The sequence below is a fragment of the Colobus angolensis genome, unplaced genomic scaffold (genome assembly GCF_000951035.1).
Source record: "Colobus angolensis palliatus isolate OR3802 unplaced genomic scaffold, Cang.pa_1.0 Scaffold74, whole genome shotgun sequence".
Classification (NCBI taxonomy): Eukaryota; Metazoa; Chordata; class Mammalia; order Primates; family Cercopithecidae; genus Colobus; species Colobus angolensis.
Window position 1 is genome coordinate 8,755,716 of NW_012121154.1, and position 23,310 is coordinate 8,779,025.

The window sequence follows — 23,310 nt, forward strand, 5'->3', positions numbered from 1 at the left end:
CTTTCACATAACAAAATATTGTTCTTCTTTTGATTTTTCCTCAACTATTCGAAAATGTGTAAACTATTCTTAGCCCATGGGCCACACAAAAATTGGGGCGGGCTGAATTTGATCCACAGGACAAACCGTAACCTACCATGTTTGTGTGGGACTCTACTCTTGGCAGGTCTTGAACACCAATATTTTAAAATGTGTTTTTTCTCAGGATTGCCAGTCTCCCAAAAATCTGAGGTGTTTTTCAGGGGATTTAGCGTAACTCTTTTGCTTCTAGATCCTACAGCTCCAGAATTGACAAATGTCAGGAGATAACTGACTGACTGTTTGAAATCTCTCACATCTATATTTGTCACTCCAGTGCCTCAAGAGTCCTCACTCTTCTGGTTTCTTTAATGTCCAGCAGCGGCGTTTTTCCCAAGCCAAGTCTATGCTGTTCTAAGAGCCCAGATTCAACAAAAAGCAACTGCAAATTCTTCCTTCACCTCTCCAGGGTTCCCTTTTGAGAATCATGTTGCTCCAGCTAGTTTCTGATTTCTTTAAGCTGCTTACTTTTTAACATTTTATCTAGACTTTCTGTTTCCTCATGTCTAATAAGCTACTCACTCTATCCTATCTGGTAGCAGAAGTTTTAGTGCAGTAATTTTAAAATTGTACATTTTGGATGTTACTGGGCTGGATGTCATAAAATCTTTACTGTTATCCTAATTTACATTTTAATAACTGAAGATTATATATTATTTTGTCATATATGTGTGCTCAGTATATATGAATGTATAGAGATATGTAGTGTATGTAGATATGTATCTGGAAATGTTTGCATCTTCAGATCTGTTTACATAAATGAGTAAAGTTAATTCCTAGTCCAATTAATATAAGAAGAAGAAAAGTAAAAGAGAGATGAGAGGGGATGCTAACTAGACTAGAGAAAAAACTAACAAAAGTGTTCTCATTGGTATTAAGGAGAAACAGGATATGGATGGCTCAGAACAAATATATATTAAACACGCACTTATTCTGCTGACAGTAAAGCAATCATTTTGCCTTTTTACTTAAAGGATAGTACTGCTACTAAATGTGAAAATATACTTCCTTCTCTCACAATAGGGCTGGAAATACTGAAGTCATTATGTTCTGTGCATTTGTCATAGCTCTGTACACTTTTGGAGTTTTAGCAGCAGTCTACATGGCAGAAAAAAATGTCTCCACCTACTACTGGATTCTAATATTAGTATTTGGGGGAGTGCTGTTTAGCAAGCCAATATAGTCTTTTATAAAATGCCACAGAAATAGCAGTTAACCACTGAATAACTTGGATGCAAGTTTGGTTAAAGTGTGTATAAAGCCCCATCATATTTCTCCCCTCAGAGTCAGTAATATGGGATCCTCCTGAGACATTTTCAATCACAAGCATTTATATGCTGACATCCCATGAGCGTTGCTGGGTTAGAATCCATTTCAAAAGTGAAGTAAGCCTTGTAGGACCATTCTTTTCTGAAAGTTGAAGTGTTATTAAACCCAGTAGGATCACACTATAATGTACAGGAGAAGAAATTGTTTAAGATTTGGAGTCAGGAAAAACTGTTCCAAACCCAAATCTCTGGGTTCTTGGGCAAGGTACTTAATCTCTGGGAGCCTAGATTTTCTTACCTGTAAAATGGGAGTTCTACCTCTTTCATGCAGATTTACCTTCACATGTTGGAAGCACCATGATTGTAGCACCATCAATTCTACATAACTGATCATTTTCTTTCCTTCAGGTAATACTCTGAGCCAGCAAATGAGCCTTACAGAAGATAACTGGGAAAAAATTCTGAATAGTTATCCTGCCTTAACAGCTTTCAATTACTATAGAATGTCCTGGCAAAATGGAAATGAACAAATCCATATAGGCTAAAATTATCCATCTAGGTAATTCCAACTTGATAGTAATACACTGGGTAGTTTCCCCCCTTCAACCTGTTAAGCTGTCTCTAAATTTTCATGAAGTTATAATTACATCTGCATGAACTGGGTGATTTTGTTTCTATATTCAATATGTATGAATTTTAAGTGAGTTTTCTTATGTTACTACAGGAAAAAAAATTACATAATCTTAACCCATTTACCTGCATGAGTAGTGCATTTCAATTGGAATTAACTAATGCTTTGAACTAATTAATTAATCTATCTTTTTAAAAAAGTGTCCACAATGTGCATGAACAAAGACAGCATATGCCATGCTTTATAATACTTACTAAACAGGATGTTTTTCAGCAGAAGGAAGTTGCCTTTCTAAAATAGTAGAAAACACTAATTAGTTTCAATTCATTTCTTAAATGAGTTTTATAAAACTGACACACTGATTAAAACGTTCATACTTTTATGTTCATATTTCAGATTCTGTTTCTAAATTACATTGTTTATCTTCCCTTAAATAGGGGCTTTGGCCTTTCTCATTAAATTTGTTTTGATAATTAGTGATCCTAATTTCTCAAGAAAATTAAGTACGACCAAATTAATTTTACCTTTCAGTATTTATCTTTCTAATCTGATAAACCTGCTAAGATTATGTTCGCAAAGCACCTTGGAATCTTTCCTCAAGGAAGAACTCATAAAAAGATTCTAACAGTATTAACTATTCAAGTACTAAAAGTTCAAAACTGTAAAAACTATTTATATGCAAATATTGAACACCTACCTTGAAATATAATAAATTAACTTGAATGTGATTTTGTTTTTGTACTGATATTTTATATGTGTTTGTAAAAAAGGAGAAAATTTCAAATATCCTAATAGAAGCAATCCTTTTGTAGCTGACTGGTATTAGTTGTGATGTGCTTTAGCAACATTTTGAGGTATGCTTCATCCAATAATATAGTGCCCTTTCCAGTCTTTTCGGGTCAGAAGTACTCGGAAATACCAACATTTTAGGACTATGAATCTTTTGTGGAGGAAATAGTACAATTTATCGAAAATAAATCAGGTAGGATGGATATTCCACTGTTGTGCACCAGTACCAAATTTTGGGTTGTGACTGGCATCTGTTCTCGTTGGCCCCAGAATCTGTTATTGATTGGTTTATGTCCAGACCATAAAAGTTATTAAGTATTTTGAATATCCTTCCTGCACCAATGATTTATGTATTTTCTCCTTCTACCTGTTAATATTTCGTGTGGCTATAAAGTAGTGCCTAGGTAAGGATTACAAAATTCTGTCCTACTTTGTTTCTTAATTGCTCAAGTTACTCGCATGTAGAGCAATGAATTATATCTTGTCATTACTCCTCAATGCATACAACTTCTAAAATAATAATGACATCATCAAATCTGGTTTGCACAGTAGCAGAATGATTTCAAAATTTTTCAAATATGACTTTTTAAAACCGTTTTAAATTTTGAAATAATTATAAATTCCCAGGAAGTTACTAAGGAATTTACAGGAAGGTCTTAGACGCCCCTCACTAGCCTCCCCCAATGTTAACTTATATAAATACAGTACAATATCAAAACCAGAAAATTGACAATGGTACAATCTACAGAGCTTACTTCATGTTTTGCCAGGTACTCGTCTGTGTGTGTGTGTGTGTGTGTGTGTGTGTGTGTATGTGTGTGTAGTTCCATGTGATTATATCACATGTGTAGTTATACATAAATATGACCACAATCGAAATTCAGAACCGTTTCATCGCCACAGGGCTCCCTTATGCTACCCCTTCATAGCCATGCTTATCTCCTCCCCTTGACCAATCCCTAACTCTTGACAGCTACTGATCTGTTCATTTCAGTAACTTTGTTTCAAAAATATTCTACAAATGGAATCATAATGTGTGTAAACTTTTGAGATTGACTTTTCCACTCAAAATAATTCTATTGAAATACATTCTAGTGTGTGTATCAATAGTTTGCTACTTTTTATTGCAGTATACTATGCCAGTAGGCTATGGCATGGATGTACCACAGTCTGTTTTAGGGTACCCATTGAAAGACTTGTGGGTTTATCCAGTTTTTGGTTAATATGAATGAATAAAGCTGCTATGAACGTTTGCATACAGATTTTTGTGTGAACATAGGTTTTCACTTCTCTAAGTACCCAAGAGTGCAATTGCTGGATTATATACTAAGTGCATTTCAGTTTTAGGACAAACTGCCAAGCTGTTTTCTAGAATGGGTGTGCTCTTTTACATTCCTACCAGCAGTGAACAAGTGATCCAATTTCTCTACATCCTTGCCAGCATTTGAGGTTATGAGTATTTTTTAAGTTTTAGCCATTCTCACAGGTGTATAGTGGTACTGCTTTTTTGTTTTCATTTGCATTTCCCTAATTGCTAATGATATTGCACATCATTTTATATGATTATCTGTCATATCTATATCCTAATTAGTGGCAAATCTGATCATGTCTTTTGCCAGTTGTTTACTTTTTAAACTCAGTTTTGAAAGTTCTGTATGTATACAAGTTCCTTTACATGTCTTTACAGATGTGTTGCTTGTGAACATTTTCTCCAAGTCTGCAATTTGTCTTTCCATCCCCTTAACAGGATCTTTTATGGCTAAATATTTTTAACTTGGATAAGTCCAGATGATCATTTTTCCTTTTATGAATCAGACTTTTGGTAGTAAGTCTAAGAACTAGCCCCAGGTCCCAAATTATTTTTCATATTTTTTCTAAATATTGTATAGTTTTATTTTTTATGTTTAAGTCAGTGGTGTATTTTGACTTAATTTTTGTTTAATGTGTAAGAGTTAGATTAAGGCTCTCTCTCTATTTTTTTTCCTATGGATATCTAACTGTTCCAGCACCATTTGTTAAAAAGGCTATTCTTCTTCCATGGAATTGTGTGTGCACCTTTGTCATAAACTGTTGGATTCTATTCATCTGTGGGTTTATTCTTTCACTTGTACTACACTGTCTTGATTCTTGCAGCTATATAGTAAACCTGAATATTTAGGTAGAGTGATTGATATGGATTGGCTCTGTGTCCCCACCCAAATCTCACCTTGAGTTGCAATCCCCACGTGTCGAGGAAGGGACCTGTAATCCCCATGTGTCAAAAGAGGGAAGTGATTGTATTATGGGGCAGTTCGCCCCATGCTGTTCTCATGATAGTGAGTGAATTCTCACAAGATCTGATGGTTTTATAAATGGTAGTTTTTCCTGCACTCACACATACCCTGTCTCTCACCTGTCGCCATGTAAGATGTGCCTGCTTCCCCTTCTGCCATGAATATAAGTTTCCTGAGGACTCCTCAGCCATGTAGAACTGTGAGTCAATTAAACTGCTTTTCTTTATGAATTACTCAGTCTCAGAAGTTCTTTATAGCAATATGGGAACAGATTAATACAGTGATATTTCCTACTTTACTCTTATCAAAATTGTCTTAGATATTTTAGGTCTTTTGCCTTTTTATATAAATTCTAGAATAAGCTTTTCTAGAACTACAAAAATCTTGTTGGGATTCTGATAGGAATTGTATTAAATCTCCAGATTAAGTTGACAATAATATATATCTTTACTGTGTTGAGTATTCCAATCCATGAACATGACAAGCCCTTCCATTTATTTAAGCCTTCTTTGAGTTCTTTCATCAGCATTTTGTAATTTCAGCTAAAATATATTGCACGTTTTGTTTAGTGTATACCTAAGCATTCCATTTTCTTTGAGCAATGTAAATGGGTATTGTGTTTTTAATTTCAGTCTCTGTATGTTTGTTGTTAGAATATATACATGAGATTGATTTTCATGTGTTGGTCATAGATCTCAAGTACTTGCTGAAATAATTTATTTGTAGGAACTTTTTGGTAGATTTCTTGTAATTTCTGCATCTACACTATTTTCAATTCATCTAATCATAAGATATTTCTTATTTAAACTGTTGACATGGTAGATTACATTGAGTGATTTTTAAATATTAAATCAATCTTGCATACCTGGGATAAGTCCAACTTGGACATGGTGAATGATTATTTTTATATACTGTTTTATTTAACTTGATAATATTTTATTGAGGATTTCTGTGTCTGTGTTCATGAGAAATACTGGTCTGTAATCTTTTTTGTACTGTCTTTATTGGGTTTCAGTATCATAGTAATACTGGCCACATAAAATGAGTAGGTAAGCATTCCTTCCTCTTATATTTTCTGGAAAAGATTGTGTAAAATTGGTGTCAATTTTTTCTTTAAATATTTGGTAAAATTCTCCACAAAACAACTGTCCTGGAGATTTTTTTCAAGAGGATTTTAATTACAAATTCAATTACTTTAATGGTTATGGGATTATTCAGGTTCTGCATTTCATCTTGTTAGTTTTGGTAGTTTGTAGTTTTATAGGAATTGGTTGATTGCTTTCAAGTTGGTGAAATAGAAACAATTTCAAGTTTTTGAATTTTTTGAATAAACTTTGTGGATCTGTCCTTAATTTCATTGTTCTGTCCTGTTATATCCACTCTGTTACTGACCCACCCAGCAAGATTTTAATTCCTATGATTTTATTTTTCCATTCTCTACTTTCTATTTAGTGCTTTTTTATAACTTCTATTTCTTTACTGAGGTTTTTTGTTTCAAGAGAATTCATAATCGCTTGTTAAAGCAATTTTATGATGGCTGCTTTAAAATCCTTGTCAGATAAATTTGACATTTCATTTTTCTTGGTTATCAGAATTAGTTTATTGTCTTTTCTCATCCAATTTGTTTGTCCTGGTTCATGGCTTATATTTATGTTTATCCTGGACATTCTTTATACAGACCATTTTTAAATGGACATTTAAAATAAAATCTATCATTTTAGCCAAGAATGTCCGTGTTTTGGTTTGGTATGTAGGTTCTGGCCTGTTTCGTAGGCTGTAGTTCCAAATGCATTTAGTTTGCACAGCTCTTCAATGCTATTTTGGTCTGCTTAGTTCTCCTGACTTCGGAGCTCCTCATATATTCCTGCTGGTGCCACTTGCAAATTACAGAAAGCACTTCTCTAGGTCACCTATTGTGACTAGTAGGGATGTTAGACACTGGATCTGTAGGATGGAAAGTGTTTTCTCTGGCCTGTTATCTCTGCCCACATGATATAGGCAGGTGTGGGGAAGAGGATGGGTCACCCATACCTGATTTTGCTACCAATTGATAACAAATGTTGCATTCAGACAAAAAAGAGCAACCATTATTTCGTGTTTTGATAGCAAAACTATGTAAAGAACTCAAACGGATTTAGAAGCACAATTCCCAAGGTACTACTTCAAATCAGCAATGCAAAATCAATGTGAAATTGTATTGATTGTGTTTGTCCCTGAACTTCTTACTGCTAAGTTGTAATTCTTGGAGATTATATTATTTTCCATATTTAACCAGGTTTGATGTCAGGGATTCACTGACCTCACCAGTGCAGGTGCTTCCAGCTGCTGCTATGGATGCAAGATGTGTTACCCTTTCTGGGATCTACTGATGCCACCACTTACAGGTTAAAGGGACCTACTACTGCTGCTGGGTATGGGTCAGGAAAAAGACTGCCCCATGTCCCAGTTACTCTCCCCCTTTCCTTGCCCTCAGCCAGAGAGAGTAGGCTTTTCTCTTTTGTTTGCTTGCTTTTGTTGTTTGTTGACACCTGTTGTCCATTCCAGGCTGAAGGTCTTCTTGGTGTGCTATCTGAGATATATGGGAGAGAAAAGAAAGTCCTGGCCGGGCGCGGTGGCTCAAGCCTGTAATCCCAGCACTTTGGGAGGCCGAGACGGGCGGATCACGAGGTCAGGAGATCGAGACCATCCTGGCTAACACGGTGAAACTCCGTCTCTACTAAAAATACAAAAACTAGCTGGGCGAGGTGGCGGCCGCCTGTAGTCTCAGCTACTCGGGAGGCTGAGGCAGGAGAATGGCGTAAACCCGGGAGGTGGAGCTTGCAGTGAGCTGAGATCCGGCCACTGCACTCCAGTCCGGGCGACAGAGCAAGACTCCGCCTCAAAAAAAAAAAAAAAAAAAAAGAAAGTCCTACACATTTTCTGTGGTGTCATTTCCTAATTCCTGCCTTCTTCTTTCCACCTTTCAGGGTCTTTTGTGAATGTCTGTTGAATTGTTTCCAGGGTATTTAGCTGTATTTGGAGAGGAGGAAATGGGGAAAATTGGGTCTACACCATCTTGTTTGGAACCAGATGTCTAAATATGACCTCTGGTACCAACTGATAACAGTACTTTAAAACTTGAAAATGTTCTCACATAACATTCTCTCTGTTGAATCTACTCTGTGATGTAGGTAGAGATTTTGAACTCCCATTTTTCAGATAATTATGTTATAGTCCAAAGGATTTAGGGGACTGATCTAATAATTGTAAATAGAAAATGAGACTTAGATCCAAGTCATCTGAGTTTAAAATGGATATCAGTGTTGTGTCCACCATTTAATGCCACAAGATGCCTAAACTAGAGACATTCAGGCCTAAAAATATGTTAAGGGAAACTGGATTAAATATTTTCCCGTTAGATGAGTTCATGTTCTTAGCAGGGACATGGATGATGCTGGAAACCATCACTCTCAGCAAACTAACACAAAACAAAAAATCAAATACCGCATGTTCTGACTCATAAGGGGGAGCTGAACTATGAGAACACATGGACACAGCGGGGGAACATCACACACCAGGGCCTATTGGGGGGTAGGGAGCTAGGGGAGGGATCGCATTAGGAGAAATACCTAGTGTAGATGATGGGTTGATGGGTGCAGCAAACCACCATGGCACGTGTATACCTATGTAACAAACCTGCACATTCTGCACATGTACCCCAGAACTTAAAGTATAATAAAAAATAAAATAAAATTTCCTTTAAAACTTTGCATTTAAAACCTATAAGAAGGGAAAATTTTTTGAAATATTCTCAGTGTTTTCCCTAGGACATCTTATCAGTAAATAGACTGATCAGTATAATTTTGTAATTATTTTAATTGTCATATAATTTACATTCTTGATATGGTTTGGCTGTGTCCCCAGCCAAATCTCACCTTGAATTGTAATCCCCATGTGTCAAGGGTGGGACCAGGTGGAAATAATTAAATCATGGGGGCGATTTCCCCCATATTGTTCTTGTGGTAGTGAGTAAGTCTCACGAGATCTGATGGTTTTATAAAGGGGAGTTCCCCTGCATGAGCTCTCTTGCCTGCTGCCGTGTAAGACACCCCTTTGCTCTTCCTTCATCTTCTGCCATGATTGTGAGGCCTCCCCAGCCATGTGGAACTGTGAGTCCATTAAACTTTTCTCCTTTATAAATTACCCAGTCTTGGGTATGTCTTTATTAGCAGCGTGAGAACAGACTAATAAAATTCTTAAACTTACAGGGTAAATTTAGCTCTCTGAAAGATATTATAAAATAAGTATTATATTCTGTGTTCTTGCAACATTTTTAAAAAGAATTGGCTTCTGTTGTTTTCTATGCCTTCACAATTTTTAAAAATAAATGCTCACTATAGTCCACATAATGTTGGAACAATCTCTGTAAGAGCTAAATGTGAGTCTCTGTCAATCACACTGCCAGACGTGGCATTAAGCTTCCCTCAGTGGTTAGGTTTGCTCAACAATGCAGAAAGCAAAACAGGTGAAGCACTGATCTGAATATTATAGACAAGTTTTCTCAGAAATGGGAGAAACAGATCCAGATCATCAACTCAAAGCCGAGTAATTGAACATTAACTATGGCTTTTAGTTGGAAAAAAGAAGAGGGGTTTAATTTCAGTTGCTGAAGTGAGACGATCTGATTTCCCTCTCAGTACATGTAATTTTAAGGTTTCCTAAATGCTATGCATCATAAAACAGTGCATTCCAAGGCTGATGATGATTTTTAAAACATTTTTTTTAACTGGTGAGAATAAAAAATAGCACTTATGATACAATTCAGTGCATAATTGTGACCTAACCACCAAGCATCTCAAAGTGTCTGAAATAATATCGATTCAGTGATGCCAGTCACACAGCTATCCATATTACTGTTAAAGACCCATATCTACCAGGAATTATCTTTCCAGTAGCTTAAGATTTTATGTGCTGTCTGTGGGAACTCCTTGGGCATAAAAATGTTGCCCTCAGACAAAAAAGAGCAAACATTATTTTGTGTTTTGATACCAAAACTATGTAAAGAACCCAAATAGATTTAGAACCACAATTCCCAAGGTACTACTTCAAATCAGCAATGCAAAATCAATGTGAAATTGTATTGATTGTGTTTGTCCCTGAACTTCTTACTACTAAGTTGTAATTCTTGGAGATTATATTATTTTCCATATTTGGCCAATAAAATTAGCCCTTGACATTTTTTACTGGTTTCCCAGTATTTGTTTTCATTAAGAAATATTTTAATTTCTCCCACAGTATCTTTTCAGCTTATTCTAATTTGTATTCTTTCTTTGCCTTCACATTGGTTTAACTAACGTAAACTTTTCCTTTAAGGCTGATTTACTCCCACTCCCACCCCAGTGGTTTAACGCTACAAAAAACAGTGGCTTTTTCCTTCCAATTCTAGTACTTAGTTCTTACATGATATCGTAAGTCATTTTACTCATTTTAATGCAATTTATCTGCAAACAAAGTAAGTGGATCTGATTGTCCATATGACAAACACTTGTTGGATAACCTCTCTGTTTGTAGAATTAAACTATTTGCCATGAAAAATGCAAATAAACACAACTTCTGAACCCAGTTTTCTAAGAGGAGTATAGTGGGGAGATAGTATACTAAGCTCCTCAAAAATAAAGAGGAGAGTTTAACAATGATGTGAGGAGTCATCCACCAACCAAGAATGAAATGAAAAACCACTGACTGTGAACCCAGGAGTGTTCCAAGAAGACTTGGGGAAAGAGAGGAAATTTGAGCAGAATTTTAAAGATGGGTTGGATTTAGAGTCACTCCTAAATGTTCAAGTTCTACTAGATTGCTTCGTTTGGTGACCTTCTCTTTTCTCCTCAACCCTTGTCCCTACGTTATTGTTCCCAATCCTGTGGCCTGACTTCCCATCTAGATGCTGATGACTCTCTTTTTCCTTCCACCTCTGATTAATTCTGTCTGCTATTGTGAATACATTTAAGTGTTATATCCATTTCTCATTATTCTATTAAGCTTTACTTCTGTGATGTTATTATTTCTAGGTAATTTCAGTTTACTCCATCTTCCACTCCTACTCTAGCCAGGTCTGTATTTGTTATATTACCTTTCCTTTCAAGTTCTTTCTATTACTAAACTATTATTCTTATCTTATATGTGTTCTTCTAATCTTTATTCTGTGTTTTTCTCTATGAAATCCTTCATGGAGGAAAATATTTCTTATACTTAATAAAATGTGTTCTCTTAAAACTGCCTTTTCCTAAAAGGATGTCCCCTTTCACTGCTCACAATAGTGTACTATCCAGCTATTCTTTCACCTTGCTTTCCCTATTCAGCATAAATCCAGGGTTTATGTGTTCGTATTCAAGATGCTACATGATTTATGTATCATTCCGTTTAATTTTTTTTCTTGGGAGCAATGCCAGCTGTTGTTATTGTTTCATTTATTCCACTGCGATTACTAAAACTGTGTTGTTGCCATTTAAAAAGCATACACACAAGATTCAGATAGTAGCATTCATGGATCTTCCTTGGGGCTGGAGTTCAAAAAGGTCCAGACGTCAACTTGCTATATGGATAGAATATGGATTTGAATTCCAAGTACTGATGGAACTCCTGATAAGATTATGACCCAAGAAAAGGATAGATGAACAACATAAAACTTGAAGTACCATGATGTGGACTTCCCATTTTTTTTTATTTTACAACAAAAAATAATAGTTTTCTAATAGTTTGAGTTTTTAGCAAAAACATCAGAGTATTCTCCCTTGAATTGACTTCCCTATGTTTGAGCACGTTTTAAGTTAATATGTAAAATTAAATTTATCTTAATAATATATACACTATATTTTCTAGAAAAACAAATCTGTTGTATTTGTTTCTCACCTTTATATGGGAAAATTTTCATTAACTTCTACAGGTAGAAGATTATGTCTTCATTAGTATATGTATGAGTTGAAAATCTCCTGGTCTTGTTTGTGTACTTGCCATTCAGATTCTACTGGAAACTTTATTTTGTACAGAGAATTTTGCTTCATAGAATTGGAAGCTTGTTTGAGGTTTATTTAAAATGTGTAGATCTCACTCTGAATTTTGAAAGTGTACTGCCTTTTGCTTTGTCCACCAATAGGGCTTGGCAATCCTCAACCACTATTATATTTAATTTGTTTTAATCCTAATACCTGGAGTTGTGTCCTATTAGCCCTTTGTGCAGCATGGTTTGGAAATTACCTTTTCCATCCAGTCTGAAATCCAGCTTGTGCGTTTTCTGGGGAGCATAGCCGAATGAAAATCCCATCTCCTAAGCTGATGCACTATCACATAGATTCCTTTTTCATTGTCTTTACACAACTCGCAGCTTACCAGATACCTGATTCTGTAAAGCCAACAGTTCCCTTTACACAATTGTAGCGAGGAAGCCCAACTTACATATAAATAAAGAGATATATGTGATAACTTTGTTCTCCAATAAGATAGTGTTCCCGTTGGCTTAATCTTACAGTCGTATCATCGTATGGGATAGTGTCTGAGAAAGCTTTTGTAAACTGTGAAGCCTAAAATACACTGGTTAATGTTGTTATTGTGGGGATGCAGGGTGTGTAACCTGATATGTGCCAGAGACTGTTCCCTGGTGATGACAAGGGCTCAGATGGTAACGAAAAACCAAAGCATTGAGTTGGGGGAGGTTGTAGCTGTTTCATAACTGGTTCACTTCTTATATGTATCTGACCAGAGAACTCGTTTAAGATTTGTCCTCACTCTTCTTTTTCCCTCGCTTATTCCCTCCCACTTTTGCACTTTTGGGCTTTTTTTAATGGTCTGTGTCTGACTTAGAGCTTTCTACTAGTGAGTTTATTTGGAATGAGGAAGGCTGAAGAAGTGTTGTGTTTAGATCTCCAGAAGGAAACCACTGCATCCTTGTATAACTGCGTAAGGGAAGAAATATGTGTGTATGTATGTCAGTGTGTCTGTGTATTGTACATCATTGGGAGTGGTGAAAAAGAGTGCCTGGTAAATGCACCCGAATCAATTAGGAAGGACTTCATTTAGAAGATGGATGTTTGCACTGAATTTTAGAGGACTAAAGAAGTGCGTCATACCAGACAGAGAGAAAGAAACTTGTTTTACATGTGGATTTAGTTGGAGGAAGGTTATAGATGGGAGAGAACAGTAGATCTTTATGACTAAAGATTTTTATGATTTTTATGACTGAAGCAAGTGTATAGTCATATGTAAATATAAAAATAGATGAGCATAGTGAAGATGAAAGGCAGAAATGTTACCAAGTTGTAGGAGAACACAGGCAAATACTTGTGTGCCATCAAAAAAAATCTGTAGTTTCAATTTATTATCCTACATATGATGGTCTTAAGCTATAGAAAATGTAGTCCTGGGCCCCAGCCAAGAAGCTTGCAGATTAGTTGAAAAATAGCTGAATAATGGGATCAGATGGTAGCAATCCAGAAACACTTTGAGTCCCTATTATAGGCTGTGTGATCTTGTGCCTCAGTTGCTTTTGTGGCTATTTGTTATTCACAGAACATTTTTTTCTGAAGCATTTTCACAGATGTCAATTGTTATCTTAATGAGCACTTTATTAAACAGTAAAAGTTAATATTCACATTCAAGTGATCAAGGCTTCAAGAAGTATAATAATTTCCCCCAAACTAATTGCCGGTTGAACTGCAACTAGAATCCTTCCCTTGTGGTTCCTCAGCTGGTGACCTTTCCCCTATACTACCTTGCCACTAGGCATGCAGCAGAGCCCAAGGATAGACAACCATCAGGAGTCCCTGGGATTTATAATGCTCACCAGCTTCCTCTTCTAGAAGATGCCGAGCATCAGTACCACTGTAGCTATCATAAGCAGAAACAACAGCATATGTTTAGGATGATGCACTTAGCATCATTATGCAGCTTAGGAATTCATGCTTAGAGGAATGCTTGAGTGCTCTCCCAACATTCCACTGGGTTTATAACATCACATTAAGAGGAATGATATTGCAGTTACCATTTGCTAGTATCATTCAGAGCACATGTTACCTGCCATTCTTAGAAATACAGTATTCCCTAAAGAATGGTAAAAAGTGTCTTCAACTTATTAAATGCTTAGCTTTCTTCAAGGACAATGTGCAATCCTTAAATTTCCTCTTGTAAAAGATCAACAGGTGGTGTGATCCTATGTGTGGTCTTAATGGAATACAATTGATCAGTATAATTCACCTTTTAAAAAATATTCACTTCTAACACAATGTGATTGGCACTCTAGCTGACTTTGGCCATGAGAATCATACATAAAACAATATGAATGTTTCATTCTTAGGCAAGAACAAGATATGTGTGAACTTGTGAAGTCATTTTGGTCAACCACTAAAATTTACTCCTGCCACGAATGGCTTACCTCAAAGGCACATCAACATATATTTTTTGTTAATTTCACATATCCTGAGCATGACAGTAAAGCTAACCTTATTGTAAAGTATTTTATCTCATTGAAATGACAACTTTATGTGTTAGTCACATGATGTCTATATAACAGACCCATTGTGCTCAGCGAATAGATTGGAATTTTCTTTTCATTTCAAAGTTTGCTCACATGAGCATTAATAAATTATCACTTCTCTATGTCTCTATTTTCTATGGAAGCAGTAATTTATTGGCTGGCCCAAATTACTTTATAAGTCCATGTATGCTGTGTAACATCTTAAAAGTGGAAATTTTATGTTGTTTTTTGATCACTGCATGCCCACAAATGATCTACAGAGCTGATTATGTTGCATCAGAAGAAAATGGTGAACAAAAAAGGTGAATTATATTAGCTTTACTCCATTAAGAATAAAAACATACAAGATCTTTTAAACATCTTTCTACAGCCATTCATTCATAATCCCCACCACTAAATAAAGGAGAAACAATGCTTTTTTGCATATTAAAATGTTCCAACCAATTTGTCATTATCACTTATGTCCCACTTTCCTGTTATTTTCATTTTAAGTTAAACAGTGCTGGTTAAACATAGTTTCCATTGTTAATGGGTGGTCTGGATATAAATGACAAATTGCACAGTGGTCAGAGCAAAAGGTACAAAATGTAGCATATTACTTACAAAGAGAGTGACAATATCTCTAAGTTCAGTTCTGTTTGGGTCAACAGTTATTTCTCCACCATTGTCATGCTAAGCACTGTGCTAGAGACTTGGGTGTGAAAAATGAGAAATGATCCTTAAGGTGGTTTTACAACTTGATGATGAGACAGACGCATGATTGGAGTTTTTCAAAGAAAATGCAGGGGCTGATTTCCACAGCAGGCTTAGGGAACACAGAGGAGGAAGACTGTGTGTGTCTATGGCATTTAGGGAAGCCACATTGTATATATTCTGCATGAGATTTGTTCACCATTCCTTGGTTTAAAAGCACCATGCTAGGCACTGGGTAGACACAATGCACAAAAAAATAAAAAGAAGATTTCCTTTTGTTTTATTATCCCATGCTGCGATGATTACAGGAAGGATGAGGGGAAGGAAAATCAGGTATTTGAGAGTGGGCTGAGATCCAGTATTCTGAGGATTCTAAATTGGAACATTAGGAATCTCATCCCAGAGGTAAAGTTAATATGATGCAGTTTTCCTACATAGGAGCCAAAATAGTAGGCTCCAGACCTACACTACTACTCAAGATAGTATGCCTCTAAAAAGATAATTGGGAGAAACAAAATTAACTATTTTATAAAGAGAAGTCTTCAAATCTGCATGTGGCATGACCAGTCTTTTTTTTTTTTTTTTTTTTTTTTTTTTTACCTGGGCTAATCCCAAAGAGAGAAAAGCAATACGGTCTCATTAGTATGGATTTAGGATAGCTTTTCACTTAGGCGACTTCATGTACAGTTGTGTAGCACATGTTCTTCAATTCTTCTTGACTAAAGAAACAAGATGTTAGGTGGAGGTTATTTCATATGGCACAGCACCAAGGACCTTGTCTCACCTTTGAGACTCTCTCTGCTCTCTAGAGTTTAGGAAGGTGTCCACACAGAATAAGTAAATAAAAATAAAATGATGCAGTGCTTTACTTCCCATTTGCTCCTTATCTCTAATGATCCTAGGTCTAGGTTATTTCATGAATAGTAGTTACATTTGCCTATGCAAGTCTTAATTTAGTTTTATATGGAAATTAATAATGATGTGCTTAGTTTACAGAGAGTATATGTATTTGTGTAAGATGTCAAATGGATATATATCATAAACTGTTTAAACTTGTTTTCTGAGAATATGAAGTTCACCACATAATTGAGAACAAATGTTAATTTGGTCACTAGTTTATTGTTTATTTAACATTGACTTATTTGAAACAGAAGGATTGTTTAGGCAAGAAATGTTGAATCATTGTCTCCTTAAATCTGAATATGGTACCTGAAATTCCTCTCGTAACTGTTGACCATTATCCTGCCCACCCGTGTATGAATTTGCTATTATTAACCTTCTGACTTGGCTACACTTGTGTCACCTCTGCCAGACTCCTACCTCAGTCAGATTTGTTAGCCGCAAGCAGCAGCACCTTATCCATCACGTCTGTCACAAAGAGCAGTAGCCAAGATGTCAGAGGCGTCCTTTGCTTTTAACCTCCCAATTGTGGTCTGGCAACCAGTAGCTATATATTTCCATGGATAGGATTTTTTCTATGAAAAAGCAAAGCCAATTATATTAAATAACTTAGAGAAAAGTATAACTTAAGAGACTGATTTTTAAAAATATTTTATCCTAATTGTGCAATATAGTTGAAATGATTTTTCAGTGGCTCGAAAGAGACATTGTGAAATAATTTTATAACATGAAGATTCCTGTGTAAAAGCAAGAATGACAGCCATAAGACTTTATATACATATATAATACATAGACATATGTATAATTTATATTTGATATACACACATAGAATAATTTGAATGCCTTAAGTTGCCACACCCCCTACCACCCCCTAATCTCCTACAGCCAACATATGTCACGCATTTATGTTATCTGCCTGGACTAGTTAGTAGCCACTGGAGTTTGTGTCCCCTGAGAAAGGAAAGTGATGGATGAGAGAACCATTATTTCTCTACTATGTGTCAGGTTATGTAGTAGAATCTTTCCATATATTATCTTACTTAAACCTGATAAAACTATGTGAGGCAGGAATTATAATTGTCATTTTACAAATAAGAAAATTCGTCTCTGCACATTTAGTAAACTAGCCCAAAGTCGCACTAAGTAAAAGTCAAACCAAAGTTTGTTTTCTTTTGTTTTCCTAGGTTGTTTGAGTGGGTAGTGTGTTAACTGGCCCAAAATGATAAGCAGCGAAAAGTTTCTCCTCCACTTCTGTCCCTCCACTACCTAGAATATTTCTCCAAAAATATCCAGATTTATTGGTTTCTCATATAGTCTTCTAGAGATATGTTTTTTGCATAAAAAGGCAAAAGAAAGATATCTTGCATCAGTTGATATAGACCTTTCTTTTTTTTGTTTTGTTTTTAAATAGCTACACAGTTCTCCTTGTGAGATTTTCACATGCTTTCTTTGTCTATTTAGGTTTCTTCTAATCTTCTGCTGTTAAAAACATTATTGTAACAAACAACCTGGTAGCTAAGTCATTTCACACATATATGTGAATTCAACTTGTTTTTTCAAATATCAACTCAGTTATCTCGGTACTTTTCCTTTCTAATATGAGGTGTTGCTTTTATCTTATACCAAAATACACTTTATATTGGCAAATTCAGTTCTTTCTTATCTATGTCTTATCTAGTATATCACTCTGCCAATAATACCCTCTAAATATATTGTTGGAGCTTTCTAGATATCTATTAATTTCAGTTCTGACTTACATTTCTCAGCTCCCACTAGTTTAACTCCCAGTACTACTGATAGTTTTTTGTTTTAATTAAACTTTTTCTTGGCAAAATGTCTGGAGCATTTCAATTAGCCAATTAGTTCTGATCAGTGAAGTGTCTCCTTGGCTCTGTTTTCACCAGGGACAACCTTGCCCGCGAAGGGGCATCTCTTAGGATTACAGGGGCCAAGGCTTAGTTGTTTATCCTTAGGGGCTGATTCCTTGAGGTTATTGTGAGGATTAAGTTAGTTAATACATGTAAAATTTAATGAATGTAAACTAGCATGTGCAAAGCACTCCAAATGTGACAGAGAATCAGCATATTACAGTGAGTAAGTATGCAGACTCTGAGCCATGAGCCTGGGTTTGCATCTCCTTGCTGTCCCTTACTAGTTATATAAACTTTGGCAGAATTCTTGACTTCATTGTGCCTCAGTTTCCTCATCTGTAAACGGAATAATTATAGAACCTACCACTAGGAATGCCACTTGCTTATTCTGTGCTTTTGTGTGAATTGGAGAAAAGTATATCATCGGGACAGATGGCCATTAATTTTACTATCTAAAGGCATCTTGATGCAAAGAAAGAGTCCCAGGCAAGATCACAGAACAGGATGCAATGAGGGCTGAATTTCTGCCCCATCCCACTCTGCCGAGTGCCTTTGAACAAGCAGCCCAATCGCGCGACCCTATGCTGTGATCTTGTCTACACTGTAGGATTATCCTGTCTATTAAATGAGTTCATACCTGGAGAACACTTACAACCATCCCACCACATAATATGCCCTCAGTAAGTACCAACTCTTTTCCCGCCTATACCTTTTCACAGTTTATTTCCCAGCCAGGTTTCCCTACAGCAGCACCATTTAAAATTGTCATTTTAAAGCACAAAAGACAAATAGAGAGCTTTTTCTAACACCTCTTTTTGTAGCCAACATCTATTTTAGTTATTTATAAAACAATTTGTCTCTGATATATTCCAAATAACATACTTAAATTAGCTAGGCACATGCAAACACACAAATGCTCACAAACACTTTTTTCTCCTTTGGGACAAATTTGAATGGACGCAATCACTGATTTAAAAATACCTCCTGCGTTCCCAGCTTGTGTTCACACCTGTGCCCGAGGGAGGCACTTCCAGTGCACAGTGGAATGGGACACAAAATCTGTCCCCTTTCTAGAGAAATAAAATGGGTGATGACCGTTCGCTGTGCTCCGTGTTAGGCTGAGTGGAAAGGGAGCACAAAGTAGGGGCTGAGCAAATAGCAGATCAGAAAAGGGGCTCAATAAGGTGTGATGCTGGGGTTGTTTCAAAGGGTAAGAAAGCAGTCAGGAAAATGGAATTTCATTCAAATTGAGGGCAAAGCAGCTTAACGAATTCCATTTCACTGTGATGCAGGCTTTGGTTAGCAAGGAGCATGTAAAGAGCAAGTGGTTGAAGCCGGAATGGGGTGGTCCATGAAAGAGGTCAGGATAGTATTTATAAGTGTGTCCTGTAGGTAAGACATTCCCTTTTAAATGATTTGTACTGAACGTTCACCTATGCCAAAGTGTATTTTAGTGTCTCGCTCTATGGCTGAAGTGCATAGACTTAAGTTAAAGCAGGGAAATAATGGCAGTCAGCTACTCAGGAGATGAGAACCTAATGTAAGAGGTATTCTGAAGGAGGAAGGGGTTTGGTGTAAAGATTTGACTGGATGATGATGGAGCTTGCTAATATTTTAACCCTGAAAGTTAAGCAGAGAAATCATAGCCATGGAATAACACACATTTTTCTTTCATTTTCTGCCTCCTATTTAGAGCCTGTTTCATAGAGTTTCATAGAGAAATAGAGTTCCATTTCTCTTTCAGAAAAGAAACTATTTCTCAGGTCCTGGTGGTCTGGAAGAAACCTTAGATTTGCTAGTTTTGGGCAAAATAACTTAAAGGTGTATCTTTCTGTGATAGTCTACATCTTTTCATAATTACATCCTTATCCATGCCATATGGGACACCTAAAATGTCTGAAACAGCAACTTCTCCAGAGAATAGCCTAAGGATTTCTCATAATGAAATGCACATGTTAATAGTACATGGCTTGATAAACGATATTGTGCGAGGTAAACCTCATGCCCTCTAGTAAGGAACAAGCCAAAAGTCCTCCATCTAGATGTAGTCTCTATGTGCCCATTGCTATCCTATAATACCAGTGTCTCTAATTTAGGATTCATAACTAGGAACCCTGCCCTGGTTCATGATGACTTTGACCTACCTACAGACACCTGCTCATGTCAGTACAAACTGGGTTAGCTCACTAATGCCATATGTGTGTGCATGTGAAGCCTAGATTCCCTGAATTTAATGGATTAATGCTGAGGACACAGAAAACATTTTTTTGTTGTTTTGTGAGTTTTTTTGCTTGATAAACTACTTGTATTTTCCCCAGATTAACTATAGTTATTTTTCATATGTCATAATAGGTAAATTTTTCAATTAGTATTCTGAAATAGTATGTGGAAAACTGATTATAGAAGCATAGTTATAATATGTACTATGATAGTATTATTGAATTTATAAGCTCATTCCTGAGGGTTGATAGTAATGGTATTAATATTCTTAGAATAAAACACACATGCTTGCCTTTAGCTCATCATCAAGCATTTCTTAAAGCTGAATAATGGTATGGGAATTTGAAAAGTTCAAGTACCATCCAGAATGACTGACTATCCCTGCTTAAAAAAATACATTTTTTGCATGTATTTGTTCTAAAAAAATCAGATTCTTATTTTATTTTGTAAAAAAGTATTTGACCTAGGATTTAAAAACACAAACTATATATGTGGGTCATTAATATGTAGAATAAGTTTTTTCTAAAATCTGACCTGCAGACTAATATTGTTCTTTTGAACAATAATTTTTTTTCTATTCCCTTGAAAATGAGCTAAATTTTATGAACACTTTTGAATCTTACTTGCTGTTGGTTCCTGGAGAAAACCCCCAAATGAGAAACTCAGGAAGCCTTTAAAAGGGCTACAGGTGTAGGGGGATATGAGAAACTCAGGAAGAAGCCTTTAAAAGGGCTACAGGTGTAGGGGGATATGAGAAACTCAGGAAGAAGCCTTTAAAAGGGCTACAGGTGTAGGGGGATACAAGCAGGAGGGTTGACACAAAAGCCAGACAGCGAAAGGACTCCCAAAAGTAAGAATTCGTCAGTAATGATACATGCTGCAGTGAAGTCAGGTAAGGCATGGACTAAAAATTGTCCACTGGATTTCGCAACAAAGATGTTATTAGTAAATTTGGCAGGCATGAATTCTTGGAGTGTCGCGGAGTAGAAGCTAAATAGAAGTGGGTTAAAGCATGAGTGGGAGGATTATCAAGAAAGATGCATTCGTAGGTCCCAGCAAACTGAAGCATTTCTCAAATATCCTTTTTAAAAAAGCTCCAAGTAATAATGATGGTGGTGTTGAGGATGATGATGCTAAAGATAGCAGTAATTATGATAATGATATTTAGCATTTCTTGAGCACCTCCAGTATATCAGATACTGCAATAAGCAATTTACATATATTATCTCTTACAACCTTTGCAACAATTCCCATTTTACATATAAATGAGACATTGATGGGTTAACTCACTCTTGTTCATCTGCTTCCCTACTTGCTACCTGCCTGCCTGCCCTCCTACCTACCTTCCTCCCCTTTTTCCTTCCCCCTTTCTTCCTATTATCTATAGCAAACATTTATTTAACTCTTTTTAGAGTCTAGGTCTTTTGCTATATTATGCAACAAATCCAACATTAACTAAAACACTACTTAGTATGCATAGTAGACATGAAAACTAATGACAGTCTTTATTCTTCTTTGCTTCCTAAATGGAAGCCTTTCCTTGTTTACTTGCAATTTCTCTATGTCATCACTTCCTCCATATCAAACCACCCCCATTTGCGAGGGGGAGTTTCCCAGGATGTTATTCTTGCCTCTTTGCTCTCCCCCTTGTATTCTAGGACCTCGCATGGTAGCATCTGCTCCCACATATTTAATTGCTATGAGGACTGTACAATTAATACATATTTTTATTTCTCCACAAAAGCTACTGTGCTTAATGTACAAGGCCTCAGAGGGTGTCTGATTAGAATACATCTAAATGAAAGTGGGGAAGACAGAGCTTTTTAAAACTCTCTCTCTGGGTTGGTTCTTTTAACATCCCATCCCAGGAACTTCCAAAACTTCTTTAAACATTACTGTCTTTAATCTGTGCACTCTGTTCTTGGACCATCTCACTGTCGACTATGTATGTTCCCCTCTACATGTCTTTTCTGTCCCAGCAGTGCTCAGCAAATGCCTCGTTGCTGTCTTTCCTGCTTTCATGGTACAGCCTCATGCATGCTCACCACAGCTGCCAGCAGCCCTTCTCAGCAGGCACATCTTTTTGGATATAGATGCTCCCTTTCAGAGCACACCTCAGGCACCAGGCCCTGTGGGTAAATTACATCAAGAACCATCCTTTTTATTCAAAGGTTCAAAGTGGGCCCCAGATAACATTTTTATAAGCTGCCATTTAACTCTAGCTATAGCCCTCTGAGTAGTCTACATCGACTACATCTCTGGTTTCAAATCCACCCGTTTCTCAATTTAGAAATCTTATAGAAAGTTATAGTCAAGGTTCACTTGTGTGTGCTGAATGAGAGCAGAATATGTTCATGTTACGTTTGAAATTCTGCCATCAGCTCACCAAAAGACTACATTTTCAGGAACCATGCAAGTTTGTCAAGGCAGGAGGCTTCATGCTTCCTCATCTCGCATGCTGACTGTGAATATGCCTTCACGCAGCAGCATTACAGTTTTACCCAGATTTTCTAGGAAGCTTTTGATTCTGCCTATTTGGGAAAATATTGATCATTTAATATGCAAACTGGTAAGTATTTTTAATTACATTTTTGGAAAAAGGTTTTGCAATAACCATGTTCGTTGATTTGCTTCCACTGAATCAGCCAGTGAAATCAGAGGCACCTTCTTTAGATTTAATAGAATGTATAATAACTTTAACATACCTATGATAATTCTACTAGATATGGCAACAGATTTTCAATATTAAAATTCCTTGAGGGTTCTCTCTTTCTCTCATCATTATTTCTAGTGTTAGATTTTAAAGTCCTGTTCCCAGGTTCCCTTAGATCAAGAGAATGTTAAGTTTATTTCAGAATAGCGATATATTTTTCATTGTCTCTATTTTTATGCCATCATCCTGCTACTTAGATTCAATGCTGAATGCATCTTTGCCACCTTCACTTTTGGTTTCCATTAACTTAATTTTTATACGATTTTTGTCTGATGACTACGGTCTTTTTCCTGGATTTTTAACCAAAAAAATGAATAGTGGGATATGGGAGACATTAGTGAGAGAAGATGAAGAATCAATGTAAATTGT

The 23,310-nt window shown here is 36.3% G+C and overlaps 1 protein-coding gene across 1 annotated transcript in view; it reads left to right on the forward strand.

The window, feature by feature from the left end:
• The window catches only part of MAGI2 (membrane associated guanylate kinase, WW and PDZ domain containing 2), a 1,457,999-nt gene that overhangs the window by 1,025,916 nt on the left and 408,773 nt on the right, over positions 1 to 23,310 (forward strand). The gene's annotated exons all lie outside the window — the stretch shown is intronic.